General features: G+C 47.8%; 1 long non-coding RNA gene and 1 pseudogene across 2 annotated transcripts in view; both read left to right on the top strand.

Annotated features, from left to right (window-relative positions):
• LOC308470191 overlaps positions 1 to 19007 on the top strand; it is a 127839-nt gene that overhangs the window by 20011 nt on the left and 88821 nt on the right. The window lies entirely within an intron of this gene.
• Positions 398 to 18484, top strand: LOC308469967 (H-2 class II histocompatibility antigen, E-S beta chain-like; annotated as a pseudogene). Its single transcript, XR_013991605.1, has 6 exons — positions 398 to 930; positions 3522 to 3791; positions 15565 to 15838; positions 15979 to 16089; positions 17517 to 17540; positions 18334 to 18484. The product of XR_013991605.1 is annotated as an H-2 class II histocompatibility antigen, E-S beta chain-like (transcript).

Below are 19007 nucleotides of genomic sequence, written 5' to 3'. Positions count from 1 at the left end.
GGCGATGACCAGCCTGTCTCCAGGTAAACCTTCCCCAGGCAGGAGCCTCAGCCGGAGACGGAGCGAAAACTGCAGCAGGAAAAGGGCAGCTGATATTTTTGGGGTGGGGGGGCTGGATCTCCCCAAGAGGGGAGGGGTCTCCTCCAGGGAAGGGGCTGCGGGGGCTCCTCTCTGTCTCCCCCCTGTGTATTTCTTCATGGGGCTCCTCAGACACCAGCGCCCGGGATGTTTCTTGCAAAGGGGAGCTGGGGGCTGGAGGGGGCTTTTATTGGGGGAGGGGGGTCTCCTCATTGGGGGGCTGCCAGGTCTCCCCAAGAGGGGGAGCCCCCTCCCTTAGCAGAGAGTTATTCCCTCCTTGAAACTTCCGTCCTCTTTCCGAATACATGAAGGAACGAAGTTTAGCGGCTTAAAACCCAGCAAAAGAAAAGCGCATCTCCCTGTTTTGAAGCATGAGTCTGAAATTTCCCTTTTTGCTGCCAGAGTAAAGTTTTGGATGGAACTGACAGGTTCTTGTTACGCTTTATATCCCCCCAAAGGTTTTCTGGGGAAGATCTTGATTCACACGCGACGCGACAACGATGGAGAGATCAGAAGAAGCAGAAAAGGCAAAGAGGAACTTGCAGGTCGAGCGAGAGCAGAGAGAGCCCTTGCTAATGCTCTTTCCAGGAGTTCCCTGCCTGGCGACCGATGACGCTGCCTCGGCTCGGAGGCGGATTGGACGCTCGCGGGGCGGAGAGGTGGAGTGGGCGGGGCTTGGGCAGGAGTTTCCCCCGGGGCTGAGCGGAGAAAGTCCCATTTGGGAGTCTTCGGGGGGCGAAGAAGAGAGAAGGATGGGGGGCTCCGGCGCTGCGCCTTTGGCCTTTGGGGGGCTCCTGCTGGGGATGCTGGTGGTCTCCGCTTCGGAGGGGCTGGGCGTGGAGGCGCCTCCAGGTGAGCAAAGAGTCTGCAATGGGGGGAGAAGGAAGAGGAAACTCCGCTTAGCGGGACCCCCATCGGTGGGGCTCCTTTGAAGATCCCTCCTAGATGGTCTTCCACGATCTTAGCAGGGAGTCCGTAAGTGACTGTGGAGGCCAGTTCTGGATCCCCACGTCCTTCCACAGGGGGGACATTGGTTTCCGGGGGGGGGGGGGAGTTGATCCCTTGAGGGTTTGCCAAGCGTGCCTTCCTCTTAGCACGTTTCTCCCTTTGTCCTGAGTTCGAGTGTCTTCAAAGCCCATGACGCGTTTGGTCAAGGCTGTTCTCCAACTGGAGCGCTCGCAGGCCAGTGTTTCCCAATTGCCAGTGTTTATACTACATTTTGTTAGATTTGCCTTGAGAGTCTTTAAACCTCTTTTGTTGACCACCAGCATTACACTTTCCGTTTTTAAGTTAGGACGGGTGTAGTTAATCAGGCATCCGAACAACATGGTTCAGTTCAGTGAAGTTGATGTTGAAGAATCCTTGCTTCCCCACGGGGGTTCTTTGCTCCTTCCAGGACACGGGGGGGGGGGGCAAAGGGGCAGGAGGGAAGGGGAAACACTCCCCCCACTGGAAAAGAGCAGCTCAGGCTTCTGGGACTGGGAAGGAGAAAGCATTTACTGTATTTATTGCTATTAATTATATCCTGCCTTTCAGTATTACAATCCTTCCCCAGCAGCTTACAAATAACATTCAATTGAATTTTAATAGAACTACAATATTCACACATTAAATAGTCTTCCTGCAGGACAGCTGATGGCAGGCAGCCCTAGGGGACTTTTGGGGGGGCAGGGAGGAGGGAGCGCAGCTGTATTCGGCCCTGAGCCCTTCTTCACCTGCCTCTCAAAATCATCCTCATCATTATTAGTCCATTTATCTCCCATCATTTCCAAGAGATCTCATAACCAATTATTAACTTTATAAAGGACTCCACATAACGCATAAATATACCTTTCTTCTGCTCCTAACGCAGGCATGGGCGAAGCCAGGATTTTTTTTGGCGGGGGCAGGACTTTTGTTAGGAGGGGGAACCTCAGTTTGCTATGTATTTTTATTGACGTTTATTGATTTTGGGGGGGGGGGCAGCTGCCCCTACCTGACCGGAGAACTTGAACAAAGCGCCTTTCCCTATGCCCGATTATTTTATTGGTGGACTGGACGATATAGTAAAAATATTTATGAATGAACAGGACTATTTGCGTGCAGGAGCGTCCTATCCAATCAGCCGACACCGGACGCGGCCTCCAGCCAATCAGAACAATGCATTCATCTTGCAGAGTTAGCTCAGCTCGAGCTCTTGCACAGCTAGTTTATCTTTTGACAAGCTGCTGACAGCTCCCTGCTGTGAGAACAATGGACTGACACCTCATAAACCTTTTAATCCTATCAAATTTGCTACAATGTATCCAGTTATTTCCGAATCGAGCTGTCACTGTCTAAAGGGGCTAAAATATATAAAAATTCATAGAAAAACACCCATACCACAGATTCTCTTGCTCTCGGTGCCAATCTCCCCAATTTTCCAAGGACTCCAAGACTCCTCCGGTGTCCTCCATAATCCCTCAAGCAGGAGGTCACGTACACCCAGGAAGACCTTAATCATGCCAAATCACTCAGCCAAGCCCTTCCTCCGGGCATTGCCGGGTGACAGACTATGCAAACCTGGACTCTATTGTTTTCTCATCACCGGTACTCAGGATGTACTTATCTATGCATGTCCCCAGCTCTGCATATTCCCCCCTCCCTCCTGGATATGTTAATCTCATGTAACCCACCCCTTTCCTGATGTAATCATGATGTAACTGTGACGTGTTGATGATGCTTTTGAACGGTATCATGGGTAATGGTGGGAAGTTTTAAAAGTTCATGTCACCCCATCCTCGGGGTTCAATCTCGCCTTGAACCTGTTGCGCAATAAACGTGGATCTTCTTCACCTTGCTCCTGTCTCTGGCAGTGCTCCTTTGTTCCGCAGGGACCTGCGGACTCAGTCCAATGAGCTGGGTGGCTGAGCAGCCTTGCACCCAGATTTTACCGTAACATGGGGGAGGGGGCAGTGAAGCATCTCCCACCCTCCTCAGTATCTCGCCCTTTTCCTGGTCTCTCTCCCACCCCCAAAATTTCCTCTTCCAGCCGGGGGGGGGCAATAAAATGGGGAGGGAGGTTTACATTTTTTAAAAACTGGAGATAAGCAGGGGCGTAGCCATCGGGGGCAGGGAGCAGCTGCCCCCTCAAATAAATAAATAAATAAATAAATAAATGCAGGTAGCTTGGTTCTCTCCCACCCCCAAGGGGTCCAGGGTTTGGATGTTGTGGCTCCATCTCCACAACGGCCTTTGGCTGCCGCTCTCTCCCTTTCCTTTGGGAGGAGGTGAAAGGGGGTTCCCTGCTCAACCCCCCCATGGGATCATGTGACAGGAGAGAGAGAACGTGAGAGAGACAGACCGTCTCTCTCCTGCCCGGCGGGGGCAACTCTCCGCTATGGTGGGAGCTGCGCCCCCAAGGCTACCGGAAACCGGAAGTCTACATTCCCCCCAATTTTCTTCCCCCCTCCCTTCCCCCACAGAGCATTTTCTGTTCCAGGAGAGGGCCGAGTGCCACTTCTCCAACGGGACGCAGCGGATCCGCTACCTAGATAGGCACTTCTTCGACCGGCAGGAGCTCTACTACTTTGACAGCGACCAAGGGAAGTTCGTGGCAGTGGCTGAAGTAGTGGAGTCCGACGTCGAGAGATGGAACCAGGACAAGAACTACCTGTGGGTCAACATGTCCGACGTGGATGTCTTCTGCCGGCACAACTATGGGCTCGCCGAGCCCTTCACCCAGGCCCAGCGCAGTGAGTCCAGAATTGGGGGGAGTATCATGGGAAACAGGCCCCCTGGAACTACCCAAAATAGGGTGGGGTGGGGACTTTCTCTCCTCGGACCCTGCGAGGGAGGCTGTGCTGAGGGGAGGGGCTGGTCAGGGACACACAGGAGACTCAAGGCCCAGGGGGGATTTGAACTCGGGACACAGTCCAACGCTGGACTACATTGGAGTGAGGTGCTGCAAGGGGGACATAGGCAGCCTTTCATGGGGAGCATAGATAACACATTACAAACAGAAACCCTGAACATTTTAAAATTACAAAATGATGTTGCTTGGACATCACTCATTTATTACCGTAATTGTGACACATTAGCATGTCGTTTCCTGCACACCTGACATGGATTCAGGTAGGGCTGTCATATGTCCAGGTTTCCCAGGGAATCGGGGTGTTTAAATTGGGGGGGAGGGGGGGTTTAGAAATTAACCACAGTATCTTTTAAACATTAGGAAGAACTTCCTGACAATAAGAGCTGTTTTTCAGTTGGAGGGAAGGGCCCATAAATAAATTGGTGGTCTCTCTCTCTCTCTCTCTCTCTCTCTCTCTCTCTCTCTCTCTCTCACACACACACACACACACACACACACAGATGTCTGACAGGTGAAGCTTTCCCAAAGTGAACAGGTGAAGTTTTCCCAATAATTGCATTTCCATAAGAGAAAAAGGGCTTAACCTGTTGAATTTCTGCCTGCCACTCAGCTCTAAAAGGCACAAGAGCCTCAGCTGTCTTTGTGAAATTCTCATCATTCCCAGCAAGCAGGATCAATGGTCAGGGAGGATGGGAATTGTAGTCCAAAAAGAGTTTGGGAAACACTGAGGAGACCATTGTACTGTAAGTGAAGAATACTGTGCAGTGAATTCTGGAGATCATCCTGTTTGCTAGGAAAATAGAAAGGACAAACTCCTGAGATTCCCAGGACTGGGAAATGAGACAGAAGGATGGAAAGTGTCCTAGGAAAAGGAGGGGCATCCCAGGACCCCCAGGGAGGAGGAGTTCCCAGTTTGTGGAATGCCCAGCCTGACCACTGGGGAAACTGGGCTGACTTTGGGGAGATGGGGGGGTCAGAGATCCCACTGGTGAGAGTGGGAAGTTGGGGGCTGGGAGCATAGGATTGACTGACTGTCCCAGGGTCAAAACTAGGCTTTCTGTCGTCTGTGGCAAAGACCCAGTTTTGCAACACACACACAAACACCCCTTGACACATTTGTTCATAAAGGGCATAAAAAGAGGTTTGGAAAAGGCTGGAAAAGAAAAATAGTCTCTCCAAATAGTAACATTGTCTGTGTGCTTATCTGGCTTTCATTCAACTTTAAGCAGATCTCCTCAGAGAGCAGAAGATCATTTGAGGAATTCTAATAAATATCATGACTGTTTGTAATAAAAACAAAATAATGGAAACTGTTATAATGATCAGGCGCATACCAGAGAGTAAGTCCTATTGAACCTCTGAGTAAAAATGCGTACAGTATAAGACTGCAGAATCTTTACACAGTTACCTGGGAGTAAGCTCCATTGAATTCAGTGGGACTTCTGAGTAGTAAAGGCTTGCATTTTAAGGCTCTAAAATAAAAGAATAAATACTCCACAAGATTCCTTCAAAAATTGCTGGCTGCTAAACCATTGCAATTAAAGAATTTAAAGTGGTTTGGCTACATTTTCCTTCCAAATTACAGGAAGGGATAAACACAAAGAGCTTCGTATGTCAGCATCACATTTCATTCATTGCAGGTATTTTATTTTCAGTATGAAGAGGACTCAGTTTTTGTAGCTGATTGTAGGCAGCAGTGCCCTCTCTATGTATTCACGTGGTGTAAACATGTATGTTGTCTTCTAGAGTGTCCATTAAACTTTAATTAGTTTAATGTTAAGTAAACGTCCAGTGCGCTTCCAACGCCATAAGTCTTATATCAGCAGAGAATTTCATGCAGTGGTTGAAGAAGGCAGGAGAGTCAGTACCTTTCAATGAAGAATCCTGGAGCAAGCACTTTGGAACTCAGAAAAAAACCTTTATTTACAAAAGAAAAACCCTGGCGATAAAGCACACATGCTTTTATCTCCGGCATAAAGAAAACTTTACTCTAAACTTAACTCATATAGCAGACACGCCCATGGCCACAAACTGAGTCTGTGAGTCAGGTCAAGGGGGGGGGGGGAGAGAACACACGGGTGAACTGACTATTTATACAAACTAACTCACATTCCTGGATGCTTAATGACTTCCAGCTGCGCAGTGATTAGAGTGACTTGTTACCTCTTAACCCTTTAGTACCAACACCCCCTCTCGCTCGTAACACTGAGCTGTACCAACCTTAATTCAAATTTAAACCTGAACAGAAATATTTATGAGATTGCGGACTCAAAGCTTTTGTAAAACCGTCTGCAAGATTTTCTTTGCTTGGACAATACTTTAGTTCAATTAAACCTTGTTTTACACTTTGGCATACATTTTGATAACGGATATCCAAGTGTTTTGTGAGTGCCTTGAATTGACCTGATTTAGCTAGTTTAATACAAGGTTGATTGTCTTCCCACACTCTGATAGGTAGGGAACATTCTCCAAACAATTCTTGTACCAGTTGCTTATAAAATTCCAGTTCTCTACATACATCTGATAATGCATTGAACTCAGATTCAGTTGAACTTAAAGCTATAAGTGATTGCTTTCTTGATCTCCAACCAATTAGTGCATTTCCAAATTTTATCGCCATTCCTGACACTGATTTTCTATCTGGTCCAGCATCTGCCCAACTGCTGTCGGCCCAACATTCAAGCTGTGTGCTGCCCTCTGCTGATAGTTTTAAGCGAAACCTTTTGGTAGTTTGGAGATACCTTAAAACTCTTTTTACTCCTTGCCAAGCATGCATTGATGGTTTTTCAGCTTGTCTACACAGCATGTTGACAGCATATGTTATATCGGGCCGAGTCCACTGTGCAATGTGGAGTAGACTGCCTATCGCTGACTGGTAAACCCCGGGATTACTGAACTCTGCCTGTTGCTCGGCTTGAGCATCCTTTGTGTAACTTAACTCCATTGGGGTTTTAACACCAGCACAGTTGTCCATTTTAAACCTTTCCAGCAACTGCTGGATCTTAGCTTCTTGGCTGAGCCAATAATTCCCATTTTCATCTTGCTGAATTTTAACTCCTAGATAAACAGATACAGTGCCTAGTGATTTTATCTGAAACTTTTCTCCAAGCTTTGTGGCAAATTGTTGTGCAAGTTTATCATCCTTTCCACTGTATAATAAATCATCAACAAATATCAAAACTGCTTCTTGTTCACATCCTGAGCCTTTTAGATAAAGACACGCATCTGCTGCGCTCTTTCTGAACTCCATGCTCTCTAGAGCATCGTTTAAGCAGGAATTCCAATTACGGGCAGACTGTTTCAACCCATAAATGGATTTGTGTAGGCGCCAGACCTGGTTTGGCTTGTCTCCTTCAAAACCTGGTGGTGGTGTCATATAGACTTCCTCCTGTAAGTCTGCATTTAAATAAGCCACATTGACATCAAAATGAAACAGCTTATTTCCCTTCTTAGCTGAAGAGGCTAAAAGCATTCTTAATGACTCCGATCTTGGAGTAGGGGCATAGATTTGAGAATAGTGAACACCTTTGCGCTGAGAAAATCCTTTTGCAACTAGTCGGGCTTTATATTGCAACTCCTCAGTAGTTGTGGGCTTTAAAAGATATACCCATCGAAAACCTACAGCTTGTTGCCCTTTCGGAAGCTCTGTACTTGTAAACACACCGAGAGACTTCATTGAAGCCATCTCTTTTTCCATTGCTTCCTGCCACTTTACGGCTTCTGAGCTTGGAAGCTGTTGTACCTCTATATAGCTATCTGGCTCACACTGTGCCATATTTACGTATACACTTGTCACCTTAAACCGCTCTGGTGGTTTGCCCTTTGTGGCACGTTTTGATCTGCGCAATTGTTCCTCTTGTGCCCCCTCTGACCATTGGCTGTCAGAATCTGTCTCAGACTTTATATCTGGATGCGCCCCTAGGGATAAAGACCTCCGTTTAGATACCTCCCTTGGGCTTGGTGTTGCAGGCGACCTGCTTCACTTTTGCTGTCTGCTAGGCCTACTGACTGGCGATGTTGGAACACTCCTAGATTCTGGCTTTTCTACCTTAGGAGAAGAACCTTGTGCCTGGTCAGAATCTGCATCTGAACCATGTGCACCACCCCCTTCTGGCTCACCACCCTCTGGACTTTCATTCTCAGCATAAATGCCTAAATCATCTCTCAAAATGTCAGAGTTAGCATGTAAGTGTTGGAATTCTGCCTGGGTCAGAGGAATGTGCCACAGCGTAGGCACCGGCAGATATTCCTGTCGACCTCCCCGCGTCTCCACTCTGCTGATAAGCAGGCGAGGTCCGGCGATTCTTCTCAGATGTATGAGAGGAACACACCGTTCTTCCTCTCTCCCCTTTGGTGTCCCCAGGGAGGGGAAAGAAGCAGACAGAAAACTATTTACATCATTTATTTCTGCCTCTTACATCAGTACAGAGAATCATGTCTGCACTCAACAACAGCAAGAAGAAACTCCTCCCAAGTACATCCAGTACGGGTCATATGACACACACACACTGAGCTAACATCCGGTGCTCAGTACAGAATGGACTGCCCCTTTGTTCCCATGGCAACTGTCGCAAACATCCTGTCTGGCTTTCCAGCCACAAGCAGCTGGCTGAGCTGCTAGAGCCTTTGCTTGCTGCAGCATTGGTGCTTTATGGTAACATACTCCCCCTAAAGTATCAATGTGTGCTGCGAGCAAAGCGTCATCCAGAGAAGAAAACAAACAGTTGTTATATTTATAACATTCCCCTGTTGTTTCAGTTCCACCCTTGGAACTACCCGCCACTGGTTTAACCAATGTACCTCTCTGGTTGTGTGACTTCGCATCACCTTGGTTAACAACTCTCTGTTGTGCCTTTGTCTCTGACTCAGACACAGCTTCAATCTGTCCTTGGTCGTTTACAATAGCAACATATGCAAGGTTAGCAAACTCCTTTGAATACCTCTTGGGTGGTACACCCTTCGTTGCTCTCTCAGACCTACGTAAAAGTTGCTGCTCTTCTCTGCTTTCTGGTTCAGCCTCTGAACTCTCTGGAGAACCAGTACTAAGCTTAATCAATGGTTCATCCTCCTCTTCTGAGGGTCTAGTCATTATGTGAGATTTCCTCTCAATGACTGTGACAACTGAGCTGTCTGAGCTATCGCTGTCATCATCAGTACTACTGAACTCAATAAGATCAAACTCATCATCATCATCTGAATCGTTTCCTGTGGGAAATGTCTGTACTACCCGCTCTTGCTTTGGAGCACTCTCTAGGAACTTTGTGAGAATCACCTGACCAGATTCAGACAAAATTACTCTGTAGAGACCTTTTTCATAACCCACAAAAATGCCTCTGGCATTCTTTACTCCACCTGGAGCTTCTGTTCTCACATGAGACCCGAAAACCTTAAAATAGGCAACAGAAGGTTTTCTATTGAACAGCTTCTCAAAAGGAGAACATCCCAACTCTGTTGAGACCTTTCTCAACCACACATGAAGATAGGACGCTAGCGATTCGGCCCAATATTCATGTGGCAAATGTGAACTCAGCAATTGCGCATTCATCCCCTTTTGCAATTCTTTGTTCACTTTTACACAGACCCCCCTGTTCCACGCTTCTTGCGAAACTGCAACTTTGTGGTCTATCCCTTTTCCATCCAGGAACTTCTGAAACTTCTGTAACAGAAAAACTTGCTTCTCATCTGTGAAAAGACAATCAATGTTAGCATCATGCATACTTTTAACCTTGTCACAAAACTCCTGAAACTTTTCTAAAGTTTCTTGCGGTTTCTCCATCATATAAACCCAAGAATAATTAGTGAAACAATCCACACACACAAGGTAATACTTTGCACTGCCTCTAGATGGTTCTAGAGGACCAATCACATCAGCATACACCCGCTGAAATGCTCTGTCGACCTTCTTCGTCACCTTCCTGGTGCTCACACTGGTCATACCTGCAAGAGAGATTTCGTTAGAAACAGAAGAATTACATTTCATGTAATCACTTTGATCAAAAGTCAACAAATACAGTCCATCTTTCTCTTTGGCAGTAAGAAACAGTTCTCCATCTTTGTAGATCTTGCAGCTTTTAGCATCATAGGACAGTTTCAGTCCTTTCTTTGCAATCTGCGACACGCTCAGCAGATTAAATCTCAGTTCTGGAACCAGGTAAACATCACTTATAGTCAAGTTCAGACTCTCAAGATACACAGTCCCAATTCCAGTCGCTTCCAGCTCCTGACCGTTGGCCTGTTTCACAGTGAAGCTTTGCTTCCTCAACGTCGAAAATAGTCCTCTGTGTGGGCACATATGAACCGTGGCGCCCGTGTCAATTATGAACGAGTTCCCAACATCTGGCGTGGTTCCTTTCGCCATCATAGCCTTTGCAGGTTTCACCTGGCACTTGGTACGGCTTTTGCCTGACGCCTGAGGCTTCGTAGAGCTGCTCTTTGCTCCTCTTGACTGGCGCGGCTTCTTACAGTTTCGCTGTAGATGCCCAGTCTGTCCACAATTGTAGCATCGGACAGCACTCAATGCTACACCATGCTCTCCAGTAGCATCAGCAGTGGGGGAATTAGAACTCTGTTCTTCCCTCCCCCTGTCTTTTTCTTCCAGTGCAGCAAGTCTGTCGTGTTCATTCAGGACCACAGCACAAACTCTCTCCGCGGTCAGCTGCGCGGCCGGTAGGGAACCAAGCTGACTGGCAACAACCTTGTAGGTGCGGCTAAGGCTGTTTATCATCATGAAGCAAAACACTTCCTCCTGAAGACGGAAATTGCGTTCCACCATCTGTTGACGCAGAAACTTCATTTCTGTCAGGTGCGCTTGAACATCTCCGTCAGGCGCAAGTCTCAGATTGGTCAATTTCTCAAAATACAGCAACGCTGAAGAACCAGCATCTCTCTGATGCGTTGTACGCAGCGTGTCCCATACCTCTTTCGCATTTTCTAAATGCTGAACATGCACCAACTGATCATCTGAGACACACAGAATTATAGCAGTCCTGGCCCTTACATTCTGTGACTCCCAACCTCTGGTTGGTGCTGCAGGGATGGGGTTTTCAATTACATCAAAAAGCCTCTGATTCTGCAGCAGGGCCTTCATCTTTACAGACCAAGATGAATAATTGTCATTGGTTAAGGGAGGTGGGCAAGGCAAACCTCCCCCTTTCTTGGCATCCATCTTGAAGCCAAGCCTCCAGCTCACAATGTCAAACAAACTGTAAAATCCAACAGTTGTTGTTTTTCTTTCTCACGCAGCAAACTGCAAATTGTTTACGCTCTTTGCACCTGGCAGCTAAACTCAGGCTGCTATTGAAAAGTCCCTTCCAAGAGCTCGTAAACCTTGTAGCCAAAACATTCTCTGATTTTGTTTCGCTTTCCCAGGCTCACACTCAGAGTCCAGCCCCTTTGCCAGTAACTTTCCAGGACCGTTACCTAGCAACAATGCATTTCAATAGGACATCTTATCTACCACAAAAATTTGTGGAATGCAGGCTTCAGCCTTCAAGCTGCAGGCCTCTTCCTCCGGAGCTTTTGTTTTCTTTGAAATGCAGCTCCGTGAACCAGGGAATTAATCTTCCTGCGTTCACACTTTTAGCCCGAAATGCAGCATACCTTGAGCTCCGTTGCTTGAAAACACCTCTTCTTTCCACCAGCTGTCTGTGGAGCCTCTGGCTTCTTTCAGACGCTTCTCTTCCTCCTTGGAGCAGAGGAGGACAATCCACCAGCCTCTCATGCAGATGTCCGATGAATCGCAACCATCCGAAGGCTGCCACTGTTGGAATTCTGCCTGGGTCAGAGGAATGTGCCACAGCGTAGGCACCGGCAGATATTCCTGTCGACCTCCCCGCGTCTCCACTCTGCTGATAAGCAGGCGAGGTCCGGCGATTCTTCTCAGATGTATGAGAGGAACACACCGTTCTTCCTCTCTCCCCTTTGGTGTCCCCAGGGAGGGGAAAGAAGCAGACAGAAAACTATTTACATCATTTATTTCTGCCTCTTACATCAGTACAGAGAATCATGTCTGCACTCAACAACAGCAAGAAGAAACTCCTCCCAAGTACATCCAGTACGGGTCATATGACACACACACACTGAGCTAACATCCGGTGCTCAGTACAGAATGGACTGCCCCTTTGTTCCCATGGCAACTGTCGCAAACATCCTGTCTGGCTTTCCAGCCACAAGCAGCTGGCTGAGCTGCTAGAGCCTTTGCTTGCTGCAGCATTGGTGCTTTATGGTAACAGTAAGTGAGTCCATCCGGATTGCTCACAAAATTCAGCGCTCCTACTGATGACCACTCTTGTAGTATCCCCATCTGGGTTCACGAACCTCCAAGATTTGGCGTGTGGTTCGTACCCACAAAAGATGAGTTTCCTAGCCCTTGGACTTCCCTTTTTCCTTAACGCTTTTGGGATAAGTACATAGGCTTGAGATCCAAACACCCGAAAGTAATTAACTTTGGGCTTCTTCCCGTATAAAGCAAAATATGGCGTAGTATCAATTACCGAATTGTATACTCGGTTCAGAATATGAGTAGCCGTCTGCCAGGCTTCCGCCCAGTAACTTTGAGGGAGTTTAGAATCAAACAACATAGAGTTTGCCAACTCTTGCAGAACCCTGTTCTTACGTTCGGCCACGCCTCCTTCTTGGGGGGAATAAGGTGTAGACAGACGATGCTTAATTCCCTTTTTCTTAAAGAAATTCTGCAACACAGACCCGGTAAATTCTAACCCTCTGTCTGTCTGAAAAGCAAGTACTCTAGTACCGAATTCAAGTTCTACTGCATGAACCCAATTTTTAACTGTTTCTGCAGTATCTGCTTTTGCTTTGAGAGGAAAAAACCATGTGACTTTTGTTTTGTCATCCGAGAGACACAGTGCATACCTCGAACCTCCCATGCTAGCAACAGGCATTGGGCCACATAGGTCCATATGCACAAGTTGGAATACTTTGTCAGATTTCCTATCTGAACTGGGATAGCTGCATCTATGAACCTTCGCCCTTTTGCATGCAGTACAATCCAAATAGTTAGTACATTTGTTCATTTTGCACCCTTCTGATAATTCAGGTTGCCTTTTAACATACTGAAAATTAATATGTCCCAAACGGCGGTGCCAAATGAACACAAGAATTATGGGTAGGCGAGTTCACACAACCAGCATGAACCTGTTCAACTTCATCTGGACTTGTCTCAAAATAATATAACACATTTCTGCATTCCACCTGCAAAAGAGATACGTTATTCTTTGAAATAGTGCAAACCCCATTTTCAAACACAGTTTTAAACCCATCTCTATCAAGTTCTGACACAGACAAAATACACCCCTTCATTCCCTTTAGCACATAGGCATCAATTTCTGTATGCAAACAATTCAAGAACACTGTGCCTACGGTCTCTAAGGAACGTTTAGTTGAATCTGCCATTGTCACAACTTTAAGGGTTTGCAAATGCCTGCAATTCTCCAAACGGACACTAGATGGCGCCACAAGGTGGTGAGATGCACCACTGTCGATCAACCAGTGTAGATTGCTGCCATGGCCACGCCCTTGCATCAACGCCATTGCTGAAGCCATGTGCTGTGTGCAGTGGGAGCAGCCACGACCTCCTCTTCTTCGACGTCCCCTGGAACTCCTTGTCTGGTAACTAGGGGTAACGGCCTTGGTGCTGTCTTGACCAGGTTCACGTGTGCAGTTCCTGATTAAATGGGAAGAGGAACCACAGCGAAAACAGTGTCTAAAAACTGCAAAAGCATTTACTGTGTTCTCAAACTCAGCATCCCCACTCTTAGGCACAGCACAACTCCCCGTTGAAGACAAATCTCTTTCTCTTTGCCTTTTATCCTGTTCATCTGCAAGCCAAGAAGAAATTTATTCAAGGGTTAATTCAGCTGAAGGCATAGCTTCCAAAGTTAAAGCTAGAGTCTCATAGCTTTTATCAAGAGAAGACAACAATATGTATGACTGCTGCTCCATAGAGAAAGGAATGCCCAGCTGTCATAGTTGATTAAAGGCAGACACCATTTTGGCAATATGTTCTTTCACACACGCTCCCGGTTGGAGACGTAAATCAAACAAACATCTTGTAGCATGGATCTTGGCCCCCGCAGTGTTTCTGGAATTTAGCTGCTGCAGAACTGTCCAGACCTCATGCGTGTTCTTTAACTCAGAAACATAAGGCATTTTCTCTGGTCCCACTGCCAAAACTAATAGACCTTGGGCTTTCCTGTCGCGTTTCTGTGAAGCTGCTGCTGCTGCTTTGTCTTCTGCAGACGCGTCTGCAGCTGCCTGTAAAGGCGGTGCTTCAGTACAACTCCACAACTCTCTTGCTTGCAACCAAACGCTTACTCTAGCCTTCCAATCTTGCCAATTTTTCCCATTGAGTCGTGCAAACGGGACAGCAAAACTTTCCTGGGACTCTGCCATCCTCCCTGGGGCTTAGGAATGATACTCACACACCTGTAGATCGTCTCCAAGCTGCTGAGGTGGCTCCTTGAGGAATAAGACGTCTTCCAGCGAGTACAAACTACACAGTGCCTGTTTAAAACTTTTTCTAGGCACGTTGCAGGACTCAAGCTGCTTTGAAGGCTTTCGTTGTTGGCAACCGCTTCTGTCTTCGCTCCAGGCCTTGCATAAATCACTCTGAACTGCACTCCTTATCTCCTTCTTGACGTACAAACAGCCATAACCTGTCCATTAAACTTTAATTAGTTTAATGTTAAGTAAACGTCCAGTGCGCTTCCAACGCCATAAGTCTTATATCAGCAGAGAATTTCTGCAGTGGTTGAAGAAGGCAGGAGAGTCAGTACCTTTCAATGAAGAATCCTGGAGCAAGCACTTTGGAACTCAGAAAAAAACACTTTATTTACAAAAGAAAAACCCTGGCGATAAAGCACACATGCTTTTATCTCCGGCATAAAGAAAACTTTACTCTAAACTTAACTCATATTAGCAAACACGTGCATGGCCACAAACTGAGTCTGCGAGTCAGGTCAAGGGGGGGGAGAGAACACATGGGTGAACTGACTATTTATACAAACTAACTCACATTCCTGGATGCTTAATGACTTCCAGCTGCTCAGTGATTAGAGCGACTTGTTACCTCTTAACCCTTTAGTACCAACATAGACACACACACACACACACACACACACACACACAAAATGAACACACAAGCAAGCAATACTTCAAAGGGCTTCTGTTCCCAAAAGGGCCAGGAGGAGATGTTCTGATCTCTTCACCACTTCTAATTCATCTCTGAGACTTTGAGGGAAGCAAAAGAAGAAGAAAGAAAAAGAAGACTTTCCCATTTCCACTTTGCTTGGACAGCAACCTTCTCCAAGATTTCTCTTTCACACACAGTTCCAAAAATAGTCAGGGGGAAAGGGGAAGGAGGGTTGTTTTCCAGGTTTTCCTGCTTCCCCTTAAAGATTAGTATCACTCTGGTGCTCAGCAGATGCTTTTAGACTCTGGAGCCGGGGGGGGGGGCTGCTGTCAGAGAAAGGGCCCCCCCTTCAAGCTGGAAGCCTCAGTTGCGCCCCTCTAGAGGCTTCACCCTGGCTAGCCCCCTCCCACGTTAACTGTGGCCTCTGCTTCCTCCCTTGAAGCCTCCAGGTCCCTGCCTAAATCTCTGACCTCCCTTCCACATCTCCCTTGCCTCCCTCCCACAGTCCAGCCCAAGGTGAAGATCACCCCCACAGACAACGTTGAATCTTCACCACACAACACTCTGCTGATTTGCACCGTGAACCGCTTCTTCCCTGCGGGGATCGAGATCAAGGAACGGGAAGGAGGAGCCCAAAGTGTGGACCACGGACCTCATCCGGAACGGGGACTGGACCTTCCATATTGAGGTGATGCTGGAGACAAAGCCAGAATGTGGAGACGTCTACACCTGCCAGGTGGAGCACGCCAGCTTCGAAGGCCCCGTCACGGTGCAATGGGGTAGGATGCCTTCCCAGCCCTGACCCACCTACTGCCCAAGGTAGTGGGGGGCATTCCTGGGGGGCTGGATGGATTGCTCCCCCCTCAGGGGGCTGATCCCAGGCCTGCCTTTTCTCACCCATGGCTTTTTCTTCCTTCAGAGCCACAGTCGGACTCTGCCAGGAGCAAGATGTGGACGGGGATTGTGGGGATTGTGCTGGGGCTGGTCTTTGGGGCCACTGGACTCGCCCTATACCTGAAGAACAAGAAAGGTGAGGGTGGGGTGCCAGGGGGAGAGGGAGGGTTGGGTGTGGGGCTGGATTGGGCTCCAGGCTCCCCTCCTCTTCTTTGGCAGAGGCTCTGGAGAGTGTTTCCTGCCTTCTCCACTCCTAGGAGGTCCCTCTTGGTGTCTCAAATGGAGCCTCAGCTGTTATGGAGATGGTCTTGAAGGAATGGGTTTCCCAAACCCAAAACTGACTGTGTACGCAGTTTGAAATAGGCACCAAAATCCTATTTTTCCTTAGCTAAAATCCATTAACTTGAGCTCTGAGTCAATGTATAAACAAAAACCTGGCTGAATAGACAAGTGCTCAGAGCCCTCTCCTTTATCAGTGTGTGACGGCAAGGATGGCCTTGACTGTACCAGTAGAACAGGGAAGACATGTCTGTGCCTTATCTTACGTCCTGACCACAAAGACACACAGACCAATCCGGGACCAGCGGCAGAGTGTGTTCTTGGAGATGGTGACCTCTTTCTCCAAGATAAGAGTAGGAACAGGAATATCCTTTTACGGTCAGAAATACAGGAAGGAAAACCCTTTTATGGTTAAGAATACCGGAGCAGGAACATATGTGATGTCAACCTGCGTATATAGGCTGATGTGGTTGGATTCCTGGAGAAGGAGGGAGAGGGTGCCTGGAGGATATATATACTGCATGAAATTTCTCATTTCTTTGGACTTGCTCTGGACTAACCACGCAAGTGCCTTTCTGCTGCTCTGGAGAGCAGGAATAAAAACTCTTTCTCTGAACCAACCCTCGGTGTCATTTGACTTCCTTCCTCCCGTCCGGGAGCAACACTGAGCCCACCAATCGGTAAAGTCTAATAAGGCTACAGTCTGAGGTTTAAATCTGTAGATTAAGACCTAAACCTCTTGTTCAACATATGAGGGAGAAATTCAAAAGCATCTCTGGCTCTGAAGCCTTTGAGGAGAGTAAGGACACAGCTGTTTTGAAGCTTCCTGGTCCCAGCAGTAAGTCAAAGGCTCTCTCTCCCTGCTGAGCAAAGGGCCTTTGAGACACTGACAGTCAGGAGGCAGAATTCATCTCCCTTGGGTCTCTTCCTTGTTTGTGTGTCTGAAATAAATCCCTGAATCAACAACTGGGCAATGCAGAGTCCCAAAGGAGGCAGCCTAAGGAATATGGGAGGGGTTGTGGGGTGGGGGCATTGGGTAATGGGGAAGAGGTTAGTTGGCAAGATGTTCCCCAGGGTCCTTTCAGTATTGGGATGGAAATATTTATTTCTTACAAAGACTCTTCTTTCACCCCCTCATACTCCTTAGGACAGAATGAGGAGGGGAAAGTTCCTAGCTGTGCCTGGAGTGTGTCATCTTGATTGGGGGGCATGTTCTCAGAGAAGCTATTTCAGGGGACATCTGGTGCTGACTGAATCTTTCTATTCTTTTCTCTCTTCCCCCAGGGCAAGCTGTTCCTCAGCCTGCAGGTAACTTTCCTCTCTGCTCTTCCATCCTCCTCCCCCCCCAACCCCCTTCTCCTGGCTTCCTTGTAGAACAGAGGGGAGGGGCTTCCTATGGACAAATCCATCCCCTGATGCACACACTCCAATATCATGTCCTGGAAGTGGGTCTCCAGGGGAATGTCCCACCTGGGAGGCAGTCAAGCAAAGTTCAAGGCCAGGTGAGGAGACCAGGGCTGGTGTTTGGCCCTTGGGGACAAAGCTCTTCTGCCCATTGCAGGGCATCTATTCCAGGGGGGCGGGCATCCTCTTTCGCCCCAAGGGCTGCATCCCCTCCTTCCAGGGACTACAATTTCCGTATTGCTGAGTGGACTAGTTTCTGCCCCATTCCGTTCTTGGTCCAGGCAAGCAAGGGGCATCCTCAGAGTTCAAGGGAGGTGGAATCACTCCTGGAGGGTTCAAAGCGGGGACAGGAAAAGTGTCTGGAGAGAGCCATGAGAGCCAGAAAGAGAGGCCTGGGGGCCAAGTTTGGTTCAGGGTCTGTGGTTCCCCATTTCTGATCTGGAGAGATCTCCTTGGTCTCTTCTGAAGCTCCTCCTCTCCACTGCCAAAGCCAGCCAAGTCTCCCTCCCTCTGTCTCCTTCCCTCTTCAGAGCACCCCCTGCCAGGCCCATAACTGGAGGCGATGGGAATTGTAGTTCACAATATCTGATGGCCGCTCTATGGAGTGTCCCCCAAATCTTGCCAGGGATTCTTGACCTCTTTCTCCCCGTTCCTCACCCCACAGTGATGGGCTTGTCTCTCTCTCCTCTGTCTGCAGGACTCATCAGTTAGACTTCGCTGCTTCATCAGGATGCTGGGATGTGGAGAAGCTCTGTTCTTCCTGCCAGTTGCTCTCTGTCCTTGCTAAGAGGGTGGAAACCTCCTTGGAAGGTGGATGGAAGGAGTCACAGATCAAGGACAACAGTGTCCACCCCTCCCCCACCTCTGTTGCTTGCTTGTCATTTGGGGAAAGTTTCTTTTTCCTGTTTCCCTTTCCGCTTGTTGATTGCAAGTTATGGCAACCTGATTCCTTCTTTGCACCTCTCTGCTCGAGAATTTGTGCCTTGAATCTCCCTGGAGCAGCCTGAGCTGTCCCTGAAAACAACCATGAATCTCATCAGACTGCCAGGACTGGTCCTTCAAGCCCTGATGGGGAGACTCACAACTGAATTGGGGAGGCCTGCCAAGAATCACAGGAGGCTGGTGAGGGGCAAACACTCTGGGTAGTTTGTTATTTCACTTCATAAAACTTATACATCACTTAATTGTGGGGGGAAAGCAACACCTCAAAGTGCTATGCAAAAAGATAAACCAAGAGAAAAATTGCCACAGTGCTTTAAAGCACAAACACACACAGGCAAAAACACATTAAAACCACCTCAGCTTCCTTAACATCTGGGTCGGCTTGTCTGAGCAAGAATGTTTTCCTCAGGTGCCAAAAAGAGAACAATG

This window comes from Podarcis pityusensis (assembly GCF_964106645.2).
Source record: "Podarcis pityusensis genome assembly, chromosome: 2".
Classification (NCBI taxonomy): Eukaryota; Metazoa; Chordata; class Lepidosauria; order Squamata; family Lacertidae; genus Podarcis; species Podarcis pityusensis.
Note: the sequence above shows the minus strand (reverse complement) of the source record. Positions and strands in the feature narration are given on the sequence as shown.